The sequence below is a fragment of the Parasteatoda tepidariorum genome, chromosome 3 (genome assembly GCF_982258835.1).
Source record: "Parasteatoda tepidariorum strain Cologne lab strain chromosome 3, Ptep-v5.0, whole genome shotgun sequence".
NCBI classification, from domain to species: domain Eukaryota; kingdom Metazoa; phylum Arthropoda; class Arachnida; order Araneae; family Theridiidae; genus Parasteatoda; species Parasteatoda tepidariorum.
The window spans coordinates 81,597,502-81,624,361 of record NC_141757.1 but is presented as its reverse complement, the minus strand read 5'-3'; the positions used below and the strand labels follow the sequence as shown (position 1 = coordinate 81,624,361).

The window sequence follows — 26,860 nt, the reverse complement described above, 5'->3', positions numbered from 1 at the left end:
CCATATTGAGGAGCGTGAAGAGAAGCTTTTTTTTTTTAAAAAACTTAACTTTTTCCCGTTATATTTAGAGTTAAAATCTCCCTTGCATGTTGAAAAGGAGATTTTGACTTCAAGGTCCACGTGCTCATGGATCATGAACTGAACTTAGTACTATATGAAGTACCCGGGTAGCTGCTCGTTAAAATTATTCGAAAGGAAAGCGTGATAACTTTTTTTTGAATCTTAAAACTAATTTTGGTTACTAAAATCTATATGATTATCAACTTTGATGTAAATCATACGGATTGATTTGGAAGCTTTGGCGTCTACACCAATCAGAAGCGTATGAGTAATACAAACATTGGCTCACGTGTTCTGCAGTAGACTTGAATGTTGTTCTTATATTTTTCTGGGCAAAACTTAGATCAATACATAACTTTTAAAAAAATTAGGCCAACTGGCAGAGAGATGAACTAGTGTGCATGATGAATGAGAATAGCTTTATTATTGGTTTTGTATAAAAGTGAAAGCATCGAGAGAAATATCAAGTTTCAATTCTCATCCTAGTCATTTCATGCATGATTGTTGGCAAGATATGCGAAAGGGAAGATTTCATAGCTCCTTCAACCATATTCCTAATGTCTAGACCTTTATGATAACTACATTAAAAAGTATTTGGTAATACATAAATTTTTTTTGCTCTTCTTTTTTTCCTATTGTCCAATAGTGCTTGAAAAAGAGCTTCCGTAGTTTCTTCTGGATCAAGTATTGGGAGTAATTTTCTTCTTGATGGAAATAACCAGTATTTGCGTTACATGAAGAGGAAAACTACAAAAACCTCCATCGGTTCGCCTAACCGCAAGGGGACTCTAACCCATACCTGTCTACCACTGAGGATATATTTACGCCACCAATGTGGTCGGTGCAAGCTGGGAACGGGCTTCGCATTGACCAGCCATTCCTGGGATTCGAACCCGGTTCACCTCATTGGAAGGCGAACTCTCTATCCACTAAGCTACCACGGCTCTTACTTAGGATATATTATGTCCGTCGTTGAACAGCCGACCCAATTTTGGGTTTACGACTACTAATGTTCAACTCCGTAGTCTTGTAATTTTGATTACGAACTGTTGGACATGGGTCCAGCGCCCTACCAACCAGGCTATCCCGGCTCTAATTTATAAGTTGCAAAAAAAGTGAATTTTAATGCATATGTTACCGGCAAAATTCGAAATCCGGCATTCTATAAGCATTGTATATAATGCCTAAAACTAGTCGGCTATGTATGAAACGATTGAGTTGAACAGCAGACCCAATTCTGAATTTGCAACCAGCAATGTTCAAATCCATAGCCTTCGAGTTTTGAACCTAGTCCACAAACATGGGAACTACTGGATCAAGCATTGGAACAAACTAGCAAGTCCTTCCGGTAGGATTTTTTGATGGAACTAACCAGCATTTGCGTTACAAGGAGAAGAAAACCACCCAAACCTCCCATGGTTAGCCCATCGGGAAAGGGATTCTAATCCATGATGGCGAACGCTCTATTTCCTGAGCCATTGCGGTTCTGAAAGGTTTATTGTGTTCATCAAAAATGTTCCTTCTACATTGTTCCTTCATATATGGGTATAATTTTCTTCGTATATACATCGCTCACATATAATAGGCACCGCAAAATGATTCGTCTTAGGGAGCGCTAATGCTTGTGGTGGCCCTGGCAAAAAGCTTCAATCGAACCTATATCCCTATTTCTAAAGCCTAAAGTTGGTTATAGATCCTCAAAAAGATACAGTGTTCATTAATGAAAGTCACGCTTGAACTTTGTGGCACGTAAATGATCCATTAGCATTTCATAGGCTTATATTACTATTACTATGCTTGTAACAGTTCAAATATTTAATATCACACATCTTATTATGCTATTAAATAATTATTTTGAGTTATACAAGGTCTACTTATTCATATTTATAACCGACTTCTCTAAATCAAAAATACTCATTTATTCGAAGGAGGCCCCTGGTTTCTAAATTAAACCCCTTGTACACCCCTAAATAATTTTCAGTACATGCACAAATATTCTTACCAATAAATAATATAAGTAGCTAGATAACATTTTATTATTAAAATAATTCAAATACAATTGGAGCGTGTAAATTGGTTTGATTTAGGCAACTTTCCTCTGTAATCCTTGATATCCATCTCAAAGGAATTTTAATAGGATTCGTGTTCTATTTTTTATGTTAACGATTTGCACTTCAGTTCAGCCAGTCTTTAAAATGCTCCACACCGCTATTTTGTAAAGCAACACCTTCTTAAAGAAATTTTTATAGTCATCATTTTCTATTTTTTTTCTGTAATGGAGCACATGAATTATATTTATAATATTCTGCTAAAATTTATGCATGAGTTAGCTATTAGCCTAATCATTCGTCAGCTATTTTATTTTGCTATGCTAGATAAATATTGAGGGAAAGAGTTTGCTTTGATTTATTTACTTGATTGCAAATATAAATAATAAACTTTTCTTATTACTATAACCTGAATAATTTGCTAAATTGCGTAGAGTTTTTCTTTTTTTAAATAAAATTCCTTATTTTTATCTATCTATTTTTTATTCGCTATTTGTTATTAATAACAGCATCTACTGTACCTAGATATATCCCAGTTTTGCTATTTAATGGAATAGAATGTGTTTTAAAGACACAGAAGTGTGGGTAATTTTAAAAGTAGAAAATTTGGTTTTGATCCTCCATATTATTAAATACCCCAACGGTCTTGCTATGGAAACGGTCTACTTATATACAATTTTCTTACTCATAGATATCACCTCAATCATTTATCGATGAAACAATATTCAATAGCTTCTTTTTCTTTTATATTTCAGAAGTAAAAAAATAGAAGTGTCACAGTATTTCTAATTCGATATATCAATTATTTATAAAAATGCATCGCATGTACGAAAATTTTGGGCCAATTAAATAGGCCAATATTCATTATATAGTTTGAATAGAAGAGTAGGCATAAAATTATTATAATTATTGCGCAAATATTTAAAAATTAATTTTCCTTTTAAGAAATTACTTGAATAATCCCCATTTTTAGTACTAACTAACTAATTTAACTACTAACTAAGTAAGGCTTAATTCCTACTTGAAAAAAGAACAGAAAAATTGTAGTTTGATATCAAATACTACATTTCTTGACAAAATCCAATGTAACTTAGTTTTTTTTTTTTCGAAAAAGACAAGGGCAAATTTTGTTTAGCTTTTTTTTTAAGCCTTTATTACAGATTTTTATTTTCTTGCTCACGTTCAATTTCAGACCCTTTCTTTCTTAACACCGTAACCGTTGTTTCAAGTAAACTTCTACTCTTAATGAAGAGGTTGCCGTGGCTGTAAAGCCGACTTAATCACAAGCGAGTAAACTCATCCTCGAATTGCAAGAGCTTGGCAACACACCTAATACCGGAATTCATATGCAAATTCTTTACAACTCTCGAAAAATCATATTTTGTTCGAAGAAGACGTTGCCTGTAACCGCGTAAAAGAGGAGAGAGATCGTCGAACGATACTGTATTCAATTACAAGGCCTCGGGTATATCTTCCTCCTTTTAAAAAGTCTCCTTCTTCATTCGTAGACCCCCTGCCCCCTTAAGACCCTCTCGACCGTTTCTTTTCAAATAATAAACTGACAAAAGCGTTCGTTATAAAGATCTTTTTAATAAAGCTACCAGAACCAGCGTGTGCTTAAGCTATATAGAGCCAGATAACGCGTAGGTGCCTTTCTTTTTCCCGGCACCCCCCTCACGACACTCTTTTCGTCGCTCCGGAGAACAGGAAAAGTTTTCAGGAGTGTTTCCAATGCCTCAGTTTTTATTCTTCTTTCATTTCCTTCTTTCTTTCATTTATTTATTCCTGGAAGAAATGTATAAAGGAAAGACTTTTCTGTGAAGGTAGGCCGATGGTGGATGTAAGAGGTGTAGGTGGAGAAATGCCTTATCTCCTGTTCTTAATTCGCCTGCAATATGTGAGGGGGGTAGGGTGGGCAGAATAGGAGGCCCCCATAAAAAGAGTGGTGCCAGCCCCAGCTAATGGGGAACGGTCTTCTACTCTGCTGATGGCCTCAGTTGCATCTATGCAGTGACACAACCAAAAAGGAAACTGGAGTGGTGGGGCTGGCGGTGGGGTCGGGATATTCAAAAGACGGGAAAGGTTCGAAAGAAAGAAAATAAAGTATAAAAAGGGGGGAAAAGAAGAAGAAAGTTGGCCCCGAAATTTGCATAGGATCGTCATTTCAGGCAGCCATCTTGTCCCGGGCCCATCAACGTGGGAACTGAAAGATGATTTGCATGAGAAAAGGACGGAGTGAAGGGGTACTAAAAAAGGGAAAATAAACAAAATAAAATAAAGGCAGTAAGACCTCCTACGTGTGGTGTACGTGTATACTTTATCTCTATGTGTGTATGTGTAAGTGACGTGGATGATGGTCTCATTCTATTGCTGCTGCCAAATCACTTACAGGTGCTACATTTCTTGGCGCCTCATCGCGTTCCAAGGTCGTTTGGGGATACTTCTGTAATTTATGACGCGCCATTTCGTGTTTTATGTGCTGCAGAAGCAAATCGCAAAAACTTCAGACCGATAACTTTAAATCAACCTAGATCGTTTTTCATAACGAATCTACATTTTCAAATCAGTGCCAAAGTTCAAAGATAGATTTTGTATACGAAAACTTTTTTCCCGATTAAAACTGAAATTTAGAGTGTTTCAAAACAGTCAGACATGAAAATAGAAAAATTATGCCGAATTCCTTTCATATACCCCATTTAATTACTTTTATAGAGGGAAATCTCCCTACGTATCGAGCAAAAGAGAAATATTCAATAATGGATTCCATCTCGATGGAAAAACTGTCATGAATTCTTTCAAAAATAAATAATTGATGAATATTATTTGAAACACTTTTCATTCAAACCATAAAATATCTTTTTGGAAAGGCCATCAGATTTGTTGCACGACTTATTTGGCTTTTTCAATTCGAAAATTGAAGAATCTGGATAGAAGGTACAGGAGGAAACTCTCGAAGTATGTCAGACATGTTCAAAAATAACCATTTGAAAAAATATTCTGTTAGAAATTTCGGAAGTGTTTAACATTAACATCATTCAAATTAACTTGACCTTATTACAGTGCTTAGTTTTATTTTATTTTATAACCGTCGATGAACAACCGACTGCTTAGTTGAACCATTCTGTAGTGCGATTGATTAAGTAGAAATTTCTTAAATTTAATTACACCATACTATGATTCAACTTGGACTGAAACAACGCCCATTTCAATTCTAGAGATTGCAGAAAATTTTCAAGATGTTTTTGTTCAACATTGAATAGAGTTTTTTTGAGGGCAATTTGATTTTAGATTCAGCAAGTTAACATAGCTAAAATGGCTCAAGAGCTTTCTTTAAGATCTACAATCTTTGCATCTGCACTAAAATTTATGGAAAGGTTCTCAAGACTTTGTTCTTGAAATGTCTATAACTTTAATTTTAAATTAAAGCAATAAAAATAAAAAGTAGGATATTTTCCGCATTGCTGAACAAGAATTCTGAACTGACAGTAAATTATTCAAGTAAATTAGCCAGGGTACGATAAGTTACCTTTGCCTACTTTTATATTTTATTTTATAACCGTCGTAGAACAGCCGACCCAATTTTGGGTTTACTGCTACTAATGTTCAACTCCGTAGCCTTGTAATTTTGAACCAATCCAGAAGGCAAGGAAACTCCTGGATCAGTACCCCCAGAGGTATTGATTTGTTATTGGAATATGGAGGACTTTGCGACTCGACAAATTTAACGCTCTCCAGTCACCATTTACTACACGGAGAGTCTTCGGCCGGTGGGGATCGAACCCACGACCGTTGCCTACTGAAGAAAACAGTCACCGTTTAGTGTTTCTGACAGTCATTCAGTGCTTTCTTCTCGGGACTTGCATACCATCTAGATCAGTGATCGCCAAATTGTCGACCTTGAGCAGCTTGTAGATAGCGTTAATGCTCCGATTGACTAATCTCGATTCCTCCACTGAGTTGTTAAACCAAATTTAGGGATTATATTTATTTATTTATGTTATAAAACATGGTAGCTTTTTTTTTTTTTTTTTGGTTGGTAGCTTACAGTAGGATTCAAAAACGGTGTGGTAGCACAAGAGCTTAATAAGTTTGGCTACCACTGCTTTTTACTCTTTTCAGAAAAGCGTGATGGTAAATAGCATAGTGAGTTTGCTCTAAATTGGGAAATGCTAGGCGTTTCTCTTACTCTTCTTAATTAATATCCATGATAAGTAAGAATGAATCTACATTTACTGGCTGCAATAATTCATGTTTTGTTCGGAAGTGAACCCAGAAAGTTAGATACTTTGCAAGCTTATACTTTGCGAGAGGGGGGTCATTAATTTGTTTAACAAAACTCACATTTTACCAAATTGAAAACTAATTTTTAGATTTAACTAGTATTAAATTGTTTTAAATTTGCTGAAAAATTTCCGCTTATGGCAGTTATGAAAAAAAAAATTGGAGTTTCGTTAAATATCATATCATTTATTAAATCTTCGTTTGAAATTGGGAAATTAGTCAATTGTTTGAGTTTTCATTTCATTTTATAACCAGCGTTGAAAAGCCGACTCAATTCTAAGTTTACTATCAATTACTATAAGCTACTATTAATGTTCTCCATAGCCTTGTAATTTTGAACCCCACCTAAAAGACAAGGGAACTTATGGGTCAAGTATTGGGACAAACCACCGTTCGTAGAGGACTTTTTGATGTAATTAACCAGCATTTGCGTCACATGAAGGTGAAAACCTTCCATGGTTAATCAGACGGAAAGGGGATTCTAACCCATGATTCGTTTGCCACTGAGAATATTTTACATCAGCGCTGTGGTCTATGCGAGCTAGGAGCAAAATTCGTATGTACTAGCCACAGCTGTAATTCGAACATGGGCCACTTCTTTAAGTTTTCTGCTGTTCAGACGAAATTTCTAAAACTCGTGAATGTGAATAACGAAATTTTTTGGAATCTTAAACATTGATTATTTTCAGTTGAAAATCCTAAAAATTTATAATCGCAATAATGAATTATCATTTAAAAGTTTTTCAGTTCTTTAATATTGACATTTTGTAAATCCCATTCCCTGCAGTGATTGATAGTTTTGCTTATGATATGAATCGAACTAATAATCAATGATTTCCGTAAAGCTTCATTAATATGAAATTCGAAGAAAGTGAATTTTCTAAAATAATTGTTTCCCAAATTATGCAAAGAGCAATAAAAAAAAAGAAAAAAAGAAACAACCTCAATAATTTTTTATCTAAGGTGATTTTAGGGGTAGACATAGAATATAGTAAATAATATGTACATATTTAATTAGCGCACAGTACTGACGATGATATAGTTAAGAAAGTGTGCATTTAAACTGACTTTCTCTGAATAAATGCAATTTTTTCAATGGATTTGGATTTTCGACTCTCAAAATAAAAGTGTAAAAAGAAACCATCAAAAAATATCCTGACCGAATATGCTGGATGGAAGTCTGCACAATTAAAAAAAAACTTGCTGCTATTTGTCCTCAAATTGCTTTATACATAAAGTACAATTATTTGAAATGATTACATTTTATTAATGGGTTATAAGTTTTGTTATTTGAAAGAAATTTATGTTTGAGTTAATTGAGGAGGGGTGAAAATGTACTTAAATTGGAAACTTTTTAAGAACTTTTTCTTGTATCCTAACACATATTAAACCAAATTTTGATTACATGAATGAGAGAGTTTTGTTTATCAGTAAGAGGGTAAAAGTTTTGCCAACTGGTCATCAATACTTTTTACTTATAAATAAAGCTACCATGAGCAAACAAGAAATACTGTCATGTAAAAATGATTTCATATTTTTCATCTATTGATTTTAATTCCATTACTTTTTCTAAATATCATTTCGGCTATGATTTTAAATATGTCAATTGAATTATTATTTTTTTTTTTAACATACACTGATTCGTTGAAAATGCATTGATTGCCAAGCTCTAAGCCGCCCATTTTGAGTAACAAATTTTTTAAGAATAAAAATGGCGTAGTTGAAGTTTAAGAATGTGTATGAGCAGTAATATTACATGCCTCTGAGTGACTCTCTCAAAAGCGAGAATTATAGTCACACATTTTCTCAAACTAGAAGCTTTCTTCCGTCCCCCCCCCGAAAAAAAAGAAGAAAAGAGGAAATAAGAAAGTTATTTCTCGGAAAAACTTTGGATGAAATATAAATATACAAGCTTTACTTCAAATTTGAAGGGCGTAAGAAACTTGCAGTTTTTAAACACGCCAAAAAATGACCTATTCATAATTTCTATTAGTCCAGCATCACACTTTTTCTTCGGAAAAATTAATACCCGAGAGTTTTTGTTATTGCTGTTTCTAACACGGCAGTCATTGGACTTTTGCGAATTAAGTCAGGAAGGTGCGCCTTTCGTTTGACAAGAGAGCACCGCAAGAGTGAAAGTACATCTTATCTCAAAGCCCCACACGGATAGATGGGAGCACCACTCATTCGTGAGGCCACTTCATCAATTTAAATATAGATTTGCACGGGAAATTTTTTTCTCCTGATCTTTGTACCCATGGTATTGCTCAGCGACCTACCACAGAACCTTCGATTTTACAGATTTTACGAGCACTTATGGTGGGTGTTAACGGAGTAGAGTATCGAACTCAGGCCCCACCTGACCGGAGTCCCATCCTCTAACCACTGGGCTATTGCGACCCTCAAAGATTTTTTTTTCATATGAAGCTTTGCTTTGCCCTCATTAATGATGCCAAAAATCTCACTCTCTTTTTTACGTTTCTCCTTTTTTGAGGTAAACGGGGTGATTTGAAGAATTTTTTCTAGACAGGCAAGTGAGGCACTGTTCCTGATGTATTTTTCACGTTGAATTGAATTAGATCAATCAGGAGAAGATGATCGGGTGATAAGTGTAAAAGTTATAAGAGTTTTATACACAAAAAGGACAAAGTTGTACTTGAACCCATTTAATTATCTCATATAACTAAGCAACTGAGGCATTGTTTTTCCTATGCATTTTTTACGCTGAATCGAATGAAACTATACACTATTCAATAGAATAATTAGTTTAAAAGTTGCAAGAGCTTTTATGTAAAAAATGTACTATTTTTTAAGTAATACTTATATATAAACTTTAAAGAATTGCTTCTCTATACGGGACATATTTAAGGTATATTTTCCGATGTAATTATCAAGCTTAATTAAATGAGGCTAATCCCGAGACTATCAGAATGATAGTTTAAAAGTTATAAGGGTTTCTTTCGTTATAAATGCAATTCAAAAATAGTACATTTTTTACAAAATAAATCCTTTCAACATTTGAAATATTAGTCCTTTTGATCCGTGTTTGGTCTCATACGATTGAACGAGAAAATACATAGGAAATAATACCTCCCTTGCTTATATAATAATGTAAGATGTGTAAATAAGTGCTATTACAAGCTTGTACATTTTGCACATAACACGCTTATAACTTCTAAATTATTAGTCTGATCACTTCGGAATTAGTCTCATTTAATTCAGTGAGAAGACATAATCAGAAATAATGCCTTACATGTTCAGTTAGAATCCCTAGATAGTAATATGAAATGTGTACATAAGTACGCGTGAAAAGAAGTAAATTTTACTCATAATAACTAATGCAACTTCTGAACAATTTATCATATTGACTTGTGTATAGTATTATTCAATTCATCGTAAAAAATGCATAGGAAAGAGTGCTTTGCTTGTTCAGATAGATGTCAGAAGCATAAATGTGTACAAATACAAAATTGTACTTTTTCGTACATAAAAGCTTATAATTTCTAAACTATTGCTACTATGATCTCGTGATTGGTTTCATACGATTTAGTGTATAAAAATAAATCAGAAACAATACCTCACTTGCCTATATAAAAGATATACAATTCACTGCCCATTTCTCCCCTTAAAAAATTGAAACACCAAGCAGCGGCTGAATTCCGCCTAGCTACCGGACATGGCTGCCTAAGAAACCACATTCATTGACTCAAAATTGTTCCTTCCCCGATATGCACTTTGTGCAGCTCTGGAGAGGTCATGGATTCCGCACATCTACTCCACTGTCCTGCTCTGGGCAAGACTTTTCTGACCGAGCGTTATTGGGAGGCTAGAGATATGTTAGATTAATGAACTCTGTTTCAGCATTTTTTGTTGTACTCTGTGTTCTTTCTTTTTATTGTTTTCTGCTGTAACTGTTCATAATCTACCGTTAGAAATAAAAAGAAAAAAAAGATTGAAACGTGTAGGGCAGAGTAATGTTGTAACTCAAAAAAGTGACTTACTCATGTGGTCTTCTTTAGTTTCGAAATAATATATTGTAAATAAATAATTCCTTGAAAAACAATTCCACAAAAGATGACTTATTAGAGTCAAGTCTCTGTATCTAACATAATTAGAAAATTTTAACATACAGGTAATATTTGTGATTGATCAAGTACCAAGTACCATCCCAAAATTACGAATGTGTACTCATTTCTTTTTCTTGCTTTTAAAATTAGTCTTAACTATTTAAAGCATTTTTATATGCAAAAAATAAGATTAAATAACCATGCATTTTGCGAAATAATTAGCTTTTGAAATCTCTGATAGATATGCTTTAATTAGTTGTTTAGGAAGTTACATTCTTATAAATCATGATTTTTAATATCAGTTAATCAATAATATTTACAACTTTGGTGCAGTTTAGGGTGTGGTGTCCTTTGCTTCTACTATCTTTCGGACAACTTTCAACACATTTTCGGACAAGTTCGGACAGAATAAGAAATACAAAAATATTTTTTAGGTGCAAAAGTATTCTACTGCAGTGTACTGTGTGCAAAATTTGAAAAGTTATTTTAGCATGCTTTTTATAAAGTATACAAATACAGAGTTTGACTACTTTATATTAATACATATTAATGAACTAACAGCTTCAAGCTCTTTAAGGAAGACCTAGTAAAGAAGATAGATAATATTATTGCTGTTAAGGTGTTGTTCCTTGCAGAGAAGTCAGTTATCACTCTTAATATCTTATTGTTAGAGTACTTGCCAAAAATGAAGTAAAAAAAAAAATGCAAACACAAATTAAGGGACCCATAATGACTGCGTAATAAGAAACATTAAAGCCAGTTTGATTTCTGGATGAAATTCGACAGCGTTTTTAAATATTGTTATTCATTTCTTGTCAGTTTCCCCCGGCAATCAAAAAAGTTTTGATGTATCTAAACTTTCCTTCATCATTAATGATTCACGGGTTGTTTTTTCTTGCTTAAAATATTAATTTTCGCCCCAATGTGCTTAATTTTTGCTTTTGATGGATTCTAAAATACATGTTTAAGGAAGGTGATTGTGAAACACCCGATATCACGAAAAAAAGAAAAAAAAAATTCTTTAACAGTTGTTTGTGTGTGTGTTTTTTCCTGCGAAGTTTCAATTATTAAAAAGTGCATTACGTTTATTTGTTATCATTTTATGTTATCTTTAAATGTTTGCAAAGTATTTTTTTTTACCAGGATAAGTTAAAAAAGTTTTAAATCTGTAACAAAGTTTCCTTTATTTATTTGCTTATTTCTCGTGAAAATTATGCTTGTTTGTTTTGGAAACTAAATTGTCATTTATTGATATTTATATTAGAAAAATTATTTTATATTTAGCTTCATTTTCTAATCAATATGTTTACTTAAACGGAGATCGCAAACTTAAAATTCATAAATCAAAATTACTCAATATAAGAAGAAATAGAAGCAAAAAATATAAAATACGTTTATTACAATAAAAACACTTTAGTACAACATTCATAAGAAAATATTTTTTAAGTTTTAAGTCACACAAATAATGTATTTATTTATCTTATCAATAAATTTTCAGAAATAAAGCACCTCTTTCAGCTGGGCAACTTCACAAGCTTTTTTCAAAATCTGTAAAAGAGACAAAAATTAGACACGTCAAAAATATTTAAAAAAAATACTAATTAAAATAATCTTTCAAAATCTGGAGAAAGAAAATTTCTAACATAAGACTATGTTTAAAAAAATAAAAATGTTTCGTAAAAGAGGACTGAATATCATCCATCTTGCTTCTTGTTGCTAATGAGAGCTCCATGGGAAAAAAGTCATAAATCAATTGTATATCGGCTTTTTATTTGCTATCTATAGTTAACTAAAATCTTGTTATGCGTGGTTCGTTTTTATTAACGAGTTGTTCTCAGTTAAGTTGCAGAACATAACTTCGTCGACTTTTACGTAAATTACCTTAAAACCAAAAATGACTTTGCAATGTTTGGTTTTTTTCTTCTCTCAAATGTTATAATCTTTAGTTTGAAAATAGGTAATTCATATTATTGTCAAATACAAAATTATTTTTGATTTCGTATTTCATAACATCATTTTTTTAAATCTTAAACTGGGTCAAAACTATATAATCATCGAATTAGTATAAAAGCCAACGATTTTAAAGTTAAAAAAAAATGGTAAAAGAAAGACAGATTTTTCTAAAGATACTGGATGGATTTTGATTAGTAATTTTAGGTATGTTAATGCCATAGAAGTACTCATACTTTGCCAAAAGGGTTTGGTCACTAGGGGCTTCGAGGACGATTGAAAATTACAAACAAAAAATATATCTCTGTTATCATACCCCGTAATAAGTAGCAACCAGTGTGTAATTTCTACACCTTATAACGAGCAATGTGTACATTTTTAAAAAATATACGTTGTTTTCGTTAGAAATTTCTTCGTATATTTAACGTTTAAAAGCCTTCTTTCTGACAAAATGGTTTTTCTCCTCTTTTAACGGATCAAAACCGTCAGTTGAAGTTTTAATATTAGCCACGCAGTTTCGCATTCCGTAATATAGCCTATCATACTTGGTTTATATACTTGCTTAACTTATATACTTGCTCTTACTTTTTACTAATAACTTTATATTTTTGATTATCGTATAAATAAAACGGCGAGGCGACATTGTCAACTAGATGTGGTATTGAAGCGAAATTCTTACTATCACAAATTCTTTATAATAAAACACTTGAGCCGCAGTAGCTCAAGAGACCAGTGCGCAATGAAGCAATCAGGATTCGAAACCCAGTGATGACTGGTTGATACAAACTCTGTAGACATAAAATATTTGCATATGGTGCGAATATAGGTTTTTTCGTAACTTTTACATAGAAAACATGTTTCTATGTGGTTACATTTTGCTGAGACTAGAGATTTATCTTTGTTGTAAAAATTTGCTTTGTTACGGTATAAAAATAGTCTGATTTCGAATTTTCTTCGTAATTTTTATAGAAAAAACTTTTTTTTATATGGTAATAAGCCGTTGTTGTTGCGGATATACTTTGTAAATTTTACGGTTTCGTACAAGCAACCCAGATGCTGGCTTAAAACCGTAAATTGTACTGAATTTTTCTTTAACAGTGTATATTTACATTTGGTTTCGTAAAGGCACTTTGAGTACCCCCAAAGACGTAGACATTGTTTTTAAAAGTTGAGCTATATTTTATTTATAAAGTAATGATTATTTAATTAAATTTACTGAAAATTATTCAGAGTTTGGTACTTTAGTCCCTTTCATGTTAAAGGGTGCAAACTTATTTTTTTGTTAGCATTTTTGAAACCATTTAGTTAATATATTTTCTTTTTTTTTTAAGAAAAAAAATAAATAAAATAAAAAATTAGGAGCGGGAACTATTATTGAATTAGGATTGGAAATGTATAACTGAGTTAGTAGACTACATTTTTTACATTTTTAGTAGTTATGAAAAACTGGAAGACACATTAAAAAGAATACGATTAAAGACTCCTCAAATGTCTAATAAAACTAACCCGTTTTCTAATATGCGAAAGTACAATTGCGAGTGCTTTACTCCTTAGAGGGTTCGCTCCAAATGTGTACAGCAAAGTGATTTTGACATCACTCAAAAAGCTTATTATATTCACAGAATTGCAGACTTGGAAATATTTACGCATCGCTAAAATATTCACCACGCGTAAAAATTCAATCAACTCGCGGCTTGGAAGATGTCGATGCCGGCAGAAAAGTTAAAAGATGCCTCTTGAAAGCAAGGAATAAAATATAATAACTTTTCTGCTAAAGACTTAGCAACTTTCGGCACGACTTGGGGAGGGGAAGGGGACCTGCTAAAATCTTTCGTTCTTCAATGCATTCTAGGTAGCAGCGGACACCTGTAAGGTGATTTACCTACCGTTACACTTTTCCCAAACTCCCCAACTAATTAATTCACCACCTCTCCTCTTTTCCGCAATTGCTACATAGAGAAAGAGAAGCCTTTTTCAGAACAGAACATGAAATATTCATAAGTACTGGGTAATTAAGTCAGTTCTGGGACGAAGCCGCTTGACACATGTAGATGGAGCTGTAATTAACTTTAATCTGTTCTCTGGTGGGGGAAGAGTAAAACTGAAAAGGTGGAACTTAAGAAAGACCATTGTCTTTTCAACCAAAAAGACATTACCACCGGTTGATCACTGTTGTTGAGAAACCCACGGGCGCTAGGTGGCGCTGGAAGAGAATGAAAGAAGAAATCACAAAGACTTATTGACAGTGCGTCATAAATTTAGTAAAACTCTCTGGAGATATTCAGGATGGTGAGAAAACTTTCGCTTTGTCAAAGCGACGATTCTATTATCGGAAAAAGAATCGGAAGAGCTTTGACATTATTGGCTTTGTCTTAATGTTTTCAACAGGTTCTTTGGTTCTTAATTAATACAACAAACGAGGTGTTTGTTTTAATTTGAGAAAATTGACAGTGCAAATACTTTGTTGCAAAAGAACTTTTTTCTAATATAAGATTATATTTAATGTAAAATTCGGATTTATTTTTAACCAAGTTATGTCAAAAACATATTTGAACACAGATATCGAAAAATTACGATCACTTAGGTGCTTAAATATTCATAATATTTTAACGTTTTTGCGATTTCGCAAACAAATTTGGGAAACAATTTCTTCCTCGAATAACTTCTTAAAATCTTCCCCATTCTGTTTGTGCCATGTCATCATAGATCTATTACTTTTTCTTTCGCCATCAGGAGTATATATTCTAGGACTTTTTTTAAAAGATGACTATTCCATCTCCACCTTCTTTCACATGTCTCCTGGTCAGTGAATAGCACTTTGGCTCTGTTATGTAAGGCAACATAGGTCAAAAGCAACATAGGCAATTAGGTCAAAATATTTTAAATATAGTTTTTCATTCTCATACACAGTTTCTTTACTTATTGTCAAGGTTTGTTCTTCTATGGGGAAAAAAAGGCAGGTAGGCGCGACTGAGTGCGTAATTGTAGCGAAGGTGAAACTTTTTTTAGATCTAAAGAATGGAATATTATTTAAAAACAAGAGCTAAAATTAAAATTAAAAAAAAAAAAACTGTTTATATCAATTTTTGTTAATTTATTGGTTTTGAAGTAATAAAGATATTTATGCAAATGGATTTTTTTAAAACTGGAGAAGATGCCAGGGAGTCAAGGAGATAATGAAATAGAATTTCAACAAGACAATGCAAATACACTTCTTTCTGTAAAAATGAAGAGAACTCTAACTTTTGTAGATCAATTTCCAATGCTCGAAAACGTCATTAGTATTAGAGATAACAATGGAAGTTTTCAATGCTTCAATCTGAAATAAACTTCGACAAAATTATCAGCACAAAAACTGATAAGTAATCTAATAGAGAAGAATTAACTAAACCTACTGATGATGGTTTAAAACGAGGATTTAATTAAATACTTTAAACCAGACTTAAAAGTAAGCCTTACGGAGAAACTCAGAGCCACGGTATTACTTATTTTTAATTTAGTATACTTATAATAATTAACTCTGTATGAAGTTTGATAACAACGAGGTGCGTTAGTGATACTTTTTATTCTGACAATGCAGGCGGCTGAAAAAATAAAAATTTTGACACAGATTTTTTCTAAATTCTTGAAAGAAAAAGGGTGGGCATTTTTATCGAAATTTAGCAGCACAGGTAACAGGTCAATCGAAAGTAAAAGTTTATGATCATAAATGCAATTTAAATCCTGCAGCGAATGTTTCAAAAAATAAACTTTTATTTTATAATCTTCCTTGAACAGCAGACCTAATTTTGTGTTCACGACTGTCAATGTTTAACTTCGTGACTTTATAAATTTGAATCCAATCTAAAAGACAAGGAAACTCCAGGTTCAAGGTATTAAGCGAAATTAGCTTTGAGGAGGATTTTTTGATAGAACTAACCCCCATTTGCGTTACACGGAGAGAAAAAACACAAAAACCTCCCACGGTTAGCCTGATGGCTAAGAGGACTCTATCTCGTGATCCGTCTACCACTGAGAATATTTTAATTCAGCACTGTGGTCAGTGGGGACCGGGTTCGAAATTCGTATCGATCAGCCTCATTTGCTCGAACCCTAGTCACTTCATTGGGAGGCGAGCGCTCCATTCCCTGAGCCACTATGGCTCCAAAATATAAATTAGGCTTGAAAGATTACTGAAAATATTAAAATGAGCTCGTCTCTTTTAAACAGCAAAGAGCATTTGTCAATCATTAAATATCAGAAATCACCTAAACACATGAGCAAGTAATTCACGAAGATGAAGGCATTGTTTAAGTTTTGATTAAACTGTGGAGAGGTTGGAAAGTTCTTAAACTACTTTTATTTTTCTTCTTATAGCAAGAGTTCACAATCGGTGGTATGCAAATCCCTAGTGATGCGTGGAAAAGAATAAAGGAATTCAAGAGTTTTTATCTAAGCTTTCAACCAGATAATCGCTGCTTGGAAGGAAGAAAAAAAAACGCACTTTAACCAGACACATTTTGGATAAAACTTAAAAAAATAAACATATATATTTTGTAATGACTCTTCCAGTTCGGAGATTAGAAAAAGTCTGAAAATCTGTAATAAATGCCGCTCTTACATTTAAAAACATGCTCTTATTTATAGTTTTTAAGAAATAGTACAACATAAAAATTTTCCAAGTTTTAAATTTTTTCTTTCATTTTACAAAGGTTTATTGAAAGTTTTTCGGAAATGTAAATAGTACGTGGAGGCGAAAAGTTTGGTAACCGCAGTCTCATACAGCCGCCAATTAAATTTTCTCGAAAAAAGCGAACAAAACCAATTTGCTTAAAACAAAATAAGATGTAAATGTAATATACACCGAAGAGACTGCTAGCATCCGTCGTGGCATTGATTCCACAAGGTGCTGAAAGGTAGTCTGAGGTATCTGATACCAAGCGCTCACCAACTGGTCCTGCAATTCCCTCACATTGCGAGGGGGTAGCGTGGCAGCACGAATTTGGTTTTCCAAGCAGTGTTTGGTTTCCACAAATGCTCTATTGGATTAAGGTCAGGTGAATTTGGGGGCCAAGACATGACTTGAAAATCACTGGAATGTTCCTCGATGATTCGACCCTTATGACATGGTGCATTATCCTGTTGGTAAACACCATCCCCCGCAGGAAAAACTGTTGCCATGAATGGGTGAACCTGGTCTGTAACTATGTTCAAGTAGCTTACAGACGTCAGGGATTATTCTATGAGGATTATGGGTCCTAATGTGCCCCATGAAAACATTGTACCTGGGCGAGAAACCATGAAATCCTGGACGAGCCCATTGTTATAGATGGAGGGTGGTCATAATGTAATGGCTCTTCGGTGCATGTTACTGGCTCAGTGAATGAAATCATATACTGATTTTACCATAACTTGACTCTATTATAATAAGGTAGAGGAACCGCGACTCATTGCTCAATTTCAAATTAAAGCAAGACAATTTCAGTATTGTGCAGTTTTATCTCGTTTGATGTTTTATACTGTCTCTGGAAGACGAATGATCACTAGAATTATATTCCACTTAAAGAAGCCACATTCTTCCTAAAGCATTAAAAGTGGCAAAAACTATATTTTGCTTCAAATGACAGGTAAAAAAGAAAAATTCAATGTAGTGGTATACTATCTGTTTGTATCGAGGTCAGATAATATGATCCATGGCGTTCAGGTAACGACTTGATAGATTAAATAAAAAAAAGAAGTAATTAACGGGGTATTTAAAACTGAAATAATCACACAAGAAATTTTCTGTCATTGATATTTGTGCCCGGGCACATTTCTTACTTCTTAATTTCCATTTAACGTCTTATATAATAAATAAATTTTTTTACCGATAATCAAGTGGATTATATTTGCTAATAAAGAAGAGAAAAACTTAATTAGTACAAAATTTCACTCAAAAAATCAATATGGAAAAAGTTTAACATTAATGGCAAAAGATGGTTCACAGTCGTATCTAGAAATTTATTGAATTTTTAATTGCCACATAATTGAGAAAATAAAAAATAAAAAATAGCTTTCTAAAAGGTAAATAAATTGATTATTCTATTATGTAACCATAACTGATAATTTTTCAGATAAGGTCCAATTTAATTTTTATTAAGAGTCTTGATGAAGGTCTTATTTTATTTTTTCTTAGTATCATGTATTTATTTATTATATAAAGTTTGTATAAGTAAAGAAAAATCAAGGATATTCGAAAAACGCATGTTTTCGTAAATTTCGATACTTCAGAGAAATTTTTTTATAAACACTATTTAATGTTTTAAAATGGATACCTATTTAAAAAAAATTGGCACAAAACTGTGGAATGAGAAAGCTGAGCTCCAACGCTCAGAATTTTTTCTTCTTTTTAAAATATTCAGAAAAAAATCATCTTTCTTTATTTTCGTCAAAGTAGAAAGGAAGAAAAAAAATTTCTGACGTCACAGTAAAAATCAAAATATATTAAATATCCGTTAAAGTAAGAGGAAGAAGAAATATCCTTTACTTTCAGAGCATTTCTTTCTTTTTTTTGTTTTACTTTACGAACGGCAAATTAAGGGAGAGTTATTTTGAGCTGCTTACATAGTTCGAATTCCCCCACAAAACTTTAGCTAGGGATCTTCAAAATAAAATAATAATCATAAAAAAATATGCTCCCCCTTCACTTTTCTCTGCACCCTTTTCTTTTGACCATAGAAAATTTTTCCGGAAAAATAATGCGCCAGGAAAAAGAGGAGATGAAGAGAAAGAAAGAAAGAATGCCTTCATTTATATTCTGCTATGCGCTTTTGTTAGAAGATGGAGAAATAAGAGAGGAGAAATATATATTTATAAAAAATAAAAACAAAAGAGGAAGAAATAATGGTAAACAAAAATAAACAAAAAATAAGGAATTAATTTCATATTAGAGAGCGTCATTTGAAATTCGTATTATACTGTGGTTGGTTGGAGTAAATTCACCAAAATAATTTAATTTCAATTGTTTCCAACAATAAAATTCTATTCTATAATATTGATTCCATGCTAGTATTTTTATGGAATATTTAGTGAAATATTTGAGAGTGTATTTTCAGCATTCAGTTTTTTGATTATCGTCGGGTAATTACGCATAGTTAAGGAATTTATACTATGAACTCTATATTTAACATTTAAAAAAAAAAAAAAAAATTAGAATATAGTTTTCATTAAAAAATTTGTACAAATGAACACATTAAATAACTTTCTATCTGATGATTGGATTTTAGCGTACTATGACTCAATTTTATTCGATCGAGGACCTAAGCTTAAATCTGCTAATTAGTGTGCGCAAACGATATTTCAAGTTTATAAGTAATTTACGATTTAAACGATACTTTTATAAATTACTCTGGGAACTGGGCCCGTATAGCCTGGTTAGTAGGGCGCTGGGCTCTTATTCGTGAGAACGGGAGATCGAATCGTAGTAAATGGTGACCGGTGCATGTTAAATTAGTCGGGTCACAAAGCCCTCCATGTTTTCGTTAAAAATTATACCTCTGGGGGTGCTGGATTGGAGATTGATCGTACTCTGGTTCAGGTCAAAATTAACATCTGCGGATGAATGAATGGGTCCACCCTATAAAGGGGTGAGATTTATGGGTGTGGCAGAAGTCAATTCTTGGCCATAGATGGCGCCACTGGAAGACAAGAACGTTCGCATCCTCAGTGTCTTAATGGCCTACGCCAACAACAACAACTCTGAGAACTTGGGATTCCATTCAGCCAATGACCACGATAGATATGTTCGTTATCAAGAATTCGAGAAATTATCAATTTCTGTACATTGTTGTAATGTTGGGCATAAATTCAATTTCGACAACGTCAAAAGCATTCCAACCTGTGCTCATGTGATACTTTAGAATCTTGTTTTTTTCATATGAATGCCGATTCCCTTGTAAATGACATTAATTCCTCACCACCTCTCCATAATACATGGAAATGCATTTTACCCTGATTTCCCTACACTGTGGTTTTTCTTGTTCTGTTTTTCATCCTTTTTCTCTCTCGGTTACTGTGGTTTTTCTTGTTTTGTTTCTCAACTTTATTTTTTCCATTTTTCTTTGGCGTCATTGCGATTTTTTTTTTTTAAAAATTTTGAATAATTTTTGTTTTTTTCACTCACTTCTGGTGAGTCTTGAAAATAGGTGCCTACTTTTTAAGCACTTTAAACATGACGAATGTTATTTTCTATTTGTATATACACTCTATAACAAAAAAGTCGACGCACCAAGAAGCAATCATCCGATTGCTTTGAAATTTCGTGTGCATGAATGTTTTGAACAGATCAGGCTGGAATGATGCCGACTGGGGACGTATAGTCTTTAGCGACGAATCCCGCTTCCAACTGTGTCCTGACGATCATCGAAGACGTGTTTGGAGACGCACAGGGCAGAGGGGGGATCCTGCCTTCACTATTGCACGCCATACCGGCCCTCAACAAGGCATTATGGTCTGGGGGCCATTTCCTTTGACAGCCGGACCCCTTTGGTCGTCATTAGAGGTACACTTACTGCACAGCAGTACGTCGACGACATCCTAAGACCTGTTTTGCTACCGTTTCTTTTGCAGCGCCCTGGGCTGGTTTTTCAGCAGGACAATGCCAAACCACATACGGCACGTGTTGCTATGAACTGTCTGCAAGCTTTTCAAACTCTTCCTTGGCCTGCCAGATCACCCGATCTCTCTCCCATCGAGCATGTATGGGATATGATGGGAAGGCGCTTGCATCTGGCACGGAATGTTGATGACCTCGTTCGACAATTGGATCGAATTTGGCAGGAAATACCGCAAGAGACCATCCGGGAGCTTTATCGGTCTAAGCCACGCCGTGTGGCAGCTTGTATCCAGGCTAGAGGCGGGTCAACACCTTATTGAACTTTTTACTGTAACTCTGCAATAAATTATTCAATTGTTCTGATATTTTAATTATTTACTATTCTGTACATTGTCTTTCTATCCACCAATTTTCGTTTCAATCGGGCAACTCCCTCTTGGTGCGTCGATTTTTTTTGCTATAGAGTGTATTTTTGAAGAAAATTAAGTTTTTATCCAGGTAATATCCTATCGCTACAATTTCTTGAGGTTATTTATTTAATATTGGGACCATATTTTCTAGATTTCATTTTTTTTATTTTTTGAACTGCACGTTACGTGAGTGAACCAAAGATAATAATAATAATAAGTAGAATAATTATCAAATGATTTGATGATTATTCTACTTATTATTATTATTGATTGAATGTTCAAGATGAATGATTTAATGTTCAAGTAATTTGAAAAAATTTTTTGTAGACATTTTCAACGACAATTTTGTATAAAGGTGTCTGAATCCCCCTTGTCAGTTTCCCTTCATTGTGGGTTTGTCGATTATAAACATAGATATTCAATTAAATTTTTTTTTTTCATCAGCGCTAAACCGTATGATCTCAACGGCCGATTCTGATCACCAAAACGGGAAATTATGCGACCAAAAGATGACTCAAAAATACTCAAAATATTGCTTTGGATAGAAAATGCGTTGTTTTTCGAGTAGATTTTCATTTTTAATAATTCTCAACTATCTCTCAGTCCTTAATTTTTCATCTTTCATTGGCAAAATTGAAACACAAATGGCATCCTATTTAAATCTTGCGAGAACTTTTAGACAAATTTTAATTACCGGTAAGCAAAATCAATTTCATTTCTTACTTACTAAAATATTACGCATTTAATCAAGTCAAGTATTTTAAAGTTTTTACCCTAATGTAATCATCAATTTACAATACGAAACTCATTCATATAATTTTTAATAGGCAAAATCTCGTCATATATTCTTTTGAACAAGAAGTAGTATATCTTTGGAGTGGAAGAGGAAGCTCCCGAAAAAGCAGGATAATCACTCACCAAACCTGCATATGGATGAGGAAGAGCAAACGGAGACTCAGCACTTCCACTTTCTACCCCTTGACCCGGAAGTAATGAATGAGGAAGAGAAAAGGGAAGATGCGGGGACACATATATATACACACACAACTTCATCATAATTTTCTTTCCTTCGATGAAATATGACTTCCTGAGGAATCCCTGCCTCGTTTGGAGTAAGGGAAGTGGGGGGAGAAACAAAAAAATGACAATAGCCCTCCTATCTTCCACCCTATAAAGATACTGTGGAAACGAGAAGGGCTTGTTTTCTGAAAAAGGGGGGTGATGACCGAAAATAGGCGTGTGTGCTTAAGCGTGGGTGGAACGAATGGTCATTGAGTTATATGTGTGGCCTTTTGGAATGGGGGGACACGTCACCCTAGACATGGTCTTCAAACAACTATAATAACAAAGTCAAACGGCAGGAGGGCTTTATATGAGAAACGAGGCTTAATGACTAAGATGATTTAGTGATTGGACTTATATATCTCTGTAATCTGATGTTGATAGAAGTTTTAGTAAGATTTCGTGACTTTAGATATCAATCAATGTTGATCCTCTTTCAGCCTTAATTAAGGAACTCTTTTTTGCAAGGGAGTTATTTATTATTTTTTAAAGAATTAAGTAAATAAAAATATACGACTTAGGACAGTAATTTTGTAAAAAGACAAAGATGATATTGCTAATTAATTAGTCGTAAGGCAAATTATATGTACTGTTATTCAAAATCCTATTAGAAAACATTATTTAGTTTTGGGGATTATGATCCTTACGTACAGTCCGCAAAATATAAAGTTAAACCTTGAATAATCTTTGATCTAATGATCAGATTTTCAAATCTCAATTTTAATGATTCGAGAGTCTTACTTTGAATTAATGTGAATTAATAAGTACAGACGATATTTTAAATTACGAAATTAGGTAAAAAAAATGTGCTTTCTCTGAATAAACATGCCTTATTTTCTTTCGGAGGATTTAGATTCTTGACCATTAAAATATGGGAGGCAACCTGGAAATTAATGTCCCTATAGTTTGGTCAGAAAAGCGGTTGACAGTTTGCACCCCTTAATATTAATTATACCTTTTGCATATTTCCCTATATCTGCAGAATTTTGAAAGCGATTCGAATAATTTTTGCATGCAATTTTTAAAATCCATGTATCAAAAATAATTCCATATAAAAAAGCAATTTTTAATAATTATTTATTATTTTATTTGATGATAGTTAATTTTTTTTAACTTAACTTAAATTAATTTAAAATACCATCTGCACTAACTAATTAGCGCATTTAAGCTATTAAAAATGAATCCCAGTATATGAAAATCTGATCATTACATCAAAAGTTATTTAGTTAGTTCATTTTTTATTTTTATTCTGATCAAATCAAAATAACTTTAAATCTCTGATATTTAAAGGGTGATTATAATTTACTATAAAATGCACGTAACTGAAATAAACAAGATAAAAACAATTCTTATTATGACAATAAAATAATTCTTGACTTTTTGAAAACACTTGACAAGTATATCTGAATTTGTAACAAACAAATAGAAATAATAACAACCAGTAGATGGTCACATTTATACGGACGCAAAGTGAGCTTGACCGTAGTATAACTGTTTCTAGAATCATGCGTAGATAAATTTTATTTAACTGAAATCATAATAAGGTACAACAGAACAAGATGAAGATGAAGTATAAGTATTTGTTTCAAATAAAGATACATATATATTATTATAATGTATAATATAAAAGTATTTTTCTAAATAATAATTTTGTTACAATTTTTAATTTTTTAAATTATACACAAATTAGGCAAAAAGAAATATTGAATTATTTGGATCAATCATGAATTTTGATTGAAAATGTTGCTATCCGAATATACAAAAAAAAAAAAAAAAATAATAATAATAATTATTAATATTTATATGTAAGCAATATATGATGAGTTAAAAAAAAAACAAAGTTCTCTTTATTGATATACTTTCTTACAAAGGTATTAAACAATAATCAGGAATTCGGAAAATATGGAAGCAAACCAAACTTAAAATCAGTTATTCGTTACATTGAAAAGCAATTTATGTGGTGCCAACATTTCGTCAATTCAGGCATTTACAGGGCAGATTTGTTGGCCACTTCCTCAGGGGCACCATAATAGGTGGGTCAACGTTGCTCCCACAGTAAGGACAGATAGTACATAAAATGAAAGAACATCTATGCCTTGCCTGGGATTCGAACCCAGAAGTGTTTATAAAGTTGATAGTGAAGGAAAAAAAAAGAGTCCCAGAATCAATCCTTATCATAACAATGCGTTAATTGATTTCTTAAGAACTATTAACACTAGGTTGAGAAATAATTTGCGTTAAAATTTTTTGTGTTTTAATTTTCATTTCAACGTCGGCGTTGAACACATGATTCATAAAAAAAAATTGCATCGGCCTGGAATCGAACCTGGGGCCCCGTGACAGGCAAGAACTCCACCACTGAACTTTCGATGCTACAGTAACGTTTGTGAAGTTAATTGTGAAACCAGATTCCTAGAATCAATCATACCTTAACAATGTGTCAATTGATTCCTTAATAAATATTAAAACTAAGTCGAGGAATAATTTCCTTTAGAAATTTATGTGTTTTATTTTATGGCGTTAGACAGCTGATTCGTAACAAAATGTTTGCAGCGGTCGGGAAACGAACTCGGTCACATGCGTTGCAAAGCGAGCATTCTACTACTGAGACACCGATGCACCATCAACGATTATGAAGTCAAATGCGAAACTAGAGTCCCAAAATCAATCCATACCCAAACAACGTCTTAATTGGTTTCTTAATTATTATTAAAACTGGATGGTGAAATAATTTACTTTAATTGAATCGAATAAAAATGGCTGTGAAAAGTTTGTTTTTAATTTGCATACTACCCATCTTTAAAAGTGATACAAATTCCAATTGTTCCTTAAATGCGAATGAATGAACTGCATAATTGGAAACAATTTATACTAAACTAAAAGATCTAAATGTTTCTATTTCCACTAAAAAATAATGACAGGGGCATCCCATTTGTCACGCCCCGGCGCGGAGACGCTAGTTGTAGAAATTGAAAGAGGGTAGAGGGCTAAATTAAGGTGGCTGTGAGCAGGTGTGAATGCGGCCTTGTTTGACTTGTCTCCGCACTCAGCCATTTCATTAGCATACAATCTCGGTTGTCCATTGATTCAATCAAGGGGATTACTCGCTTTCTCTGCCCTCTTTTGAAACGTCGCTCCCATCTCCCAATTTTTTTTAAAACAACTCTTATAAAAGAAGATAAAAAAAAGAAGCTGGGGCTTTTTAATCCAAATTGAACTCAAACAAAAGGAAATTCCCCCCTTTTTCTGCGTTTGATCGCTTAGAGATTTTGCAGATTTACTGGACAATGAATTGAGACGTATTTAATAAATAAAAAAATGTTGGCGGTTTTATTTACAAAAATTATGATTAAAATTGTATTTAGAATACTGGGCAAATTCTAAATTGAATATCAAACATGTGACGTAAAAAAATTATTTTTAAGGTTTTTTTTTAGAAATTTAATTAATTATTTATTTATTTACATTGACTGAAGCCAAACTGGTGTTTACTTAAAAACTGGTGATAAAAAAAAAGCTGTATAGTTTACAAGAATAATAGACAAATTTTAAGGTTTTAATCACCTCTTACCAAAAGAATGCTGCTCCGCTATTTATTACATAAATTTTTTCTTCTTTAAATGTCCTATTATGACGAATCTAGGTTTGAATGCTTTAAAACTTTCAAACTGATCAGAAGAATAAGGGAATTTTTAAAGCAGATTAAGGTTAACCTTCATTTGAATAATAGAGCATCAGAAATAGGACATTAAATTTATGAAATATAGAAAATAAATCTTAGGTCAGAATAATCAGAGAAATCGGAGTCTCAGATCAGAGAAAAGGAGTCTGAGCCCTCCTTTCTCTGCTAATAACATTTTCCTTCATTAGCCCTCTAAGCATGTGAAAAGGTGAAAGAGATGTTTGTTGGCTGCCGACAGGGTTCGAACCAAGGAACTCCTTGGTCGTAGTTCTAATTACTATGGTGAAAAGTGTACGAACCCGAGTAGATGAAATAAGAAGATTCATGTAAATAGCGATCTCGTCGTCACACGAGATTTAGAAGCCATTTGACCGTAAATGAAGTCACCATTTCAGTTCGGGTTTTCACGATCTAGAACCAGGCGATATGCTAGTTGCAGGAATTAATATATCTATGGTTTATGACCTTTGCGTCAATGGTAAGTTGAATCAAGAGGAAATGTGGAACGAGGCAAAGTAGTGGGTAATGGTGCTGCCATCTGTCGAGAGAAAAATAGTTGCCAGTTCAAGTGTCTGTAGTCACCAATGCAGAGGGTTGAGGGCTGTTCGTTGGATGTTCGATGTCGGCAGGGCTCGATCCAATGACTTTCGTCGTTGTAGCTAGATGCTTTTACCATCGTGGAAATGGGTGTACAACCTCAATACGTAGTGACCGCCGAAAGTCTGAAA

At 33.2% G+C, this 26,860-nt stretch overlaps 1 protein-coding gene across 12 annotated transcripts in view; it reads right to left on the bottom strand.

Moving 5' to 3' along the window:
* Positions 1-11,827: 11,827 nt before the first annotated feature.
* Positions 11,828-26,860, bottom strand: part of LOC107447961 (POU domain, class 3, transcription factor 3-A) — a 467,439-nt gene continuing 452,406 nt past the window's right edge. For all 12 annotated transcript variants that reach the window (XR_015432756.1, XR_015432757.1, XR_015432773.1 and 9 more), the window contains one exon: positions 11,828-12,004. The gene's annotated coding sequence lies outside the window, so the exon portion shown is untranslated. The remainder of the gene's footprint in view (positions 12,005-26,860) is intronic.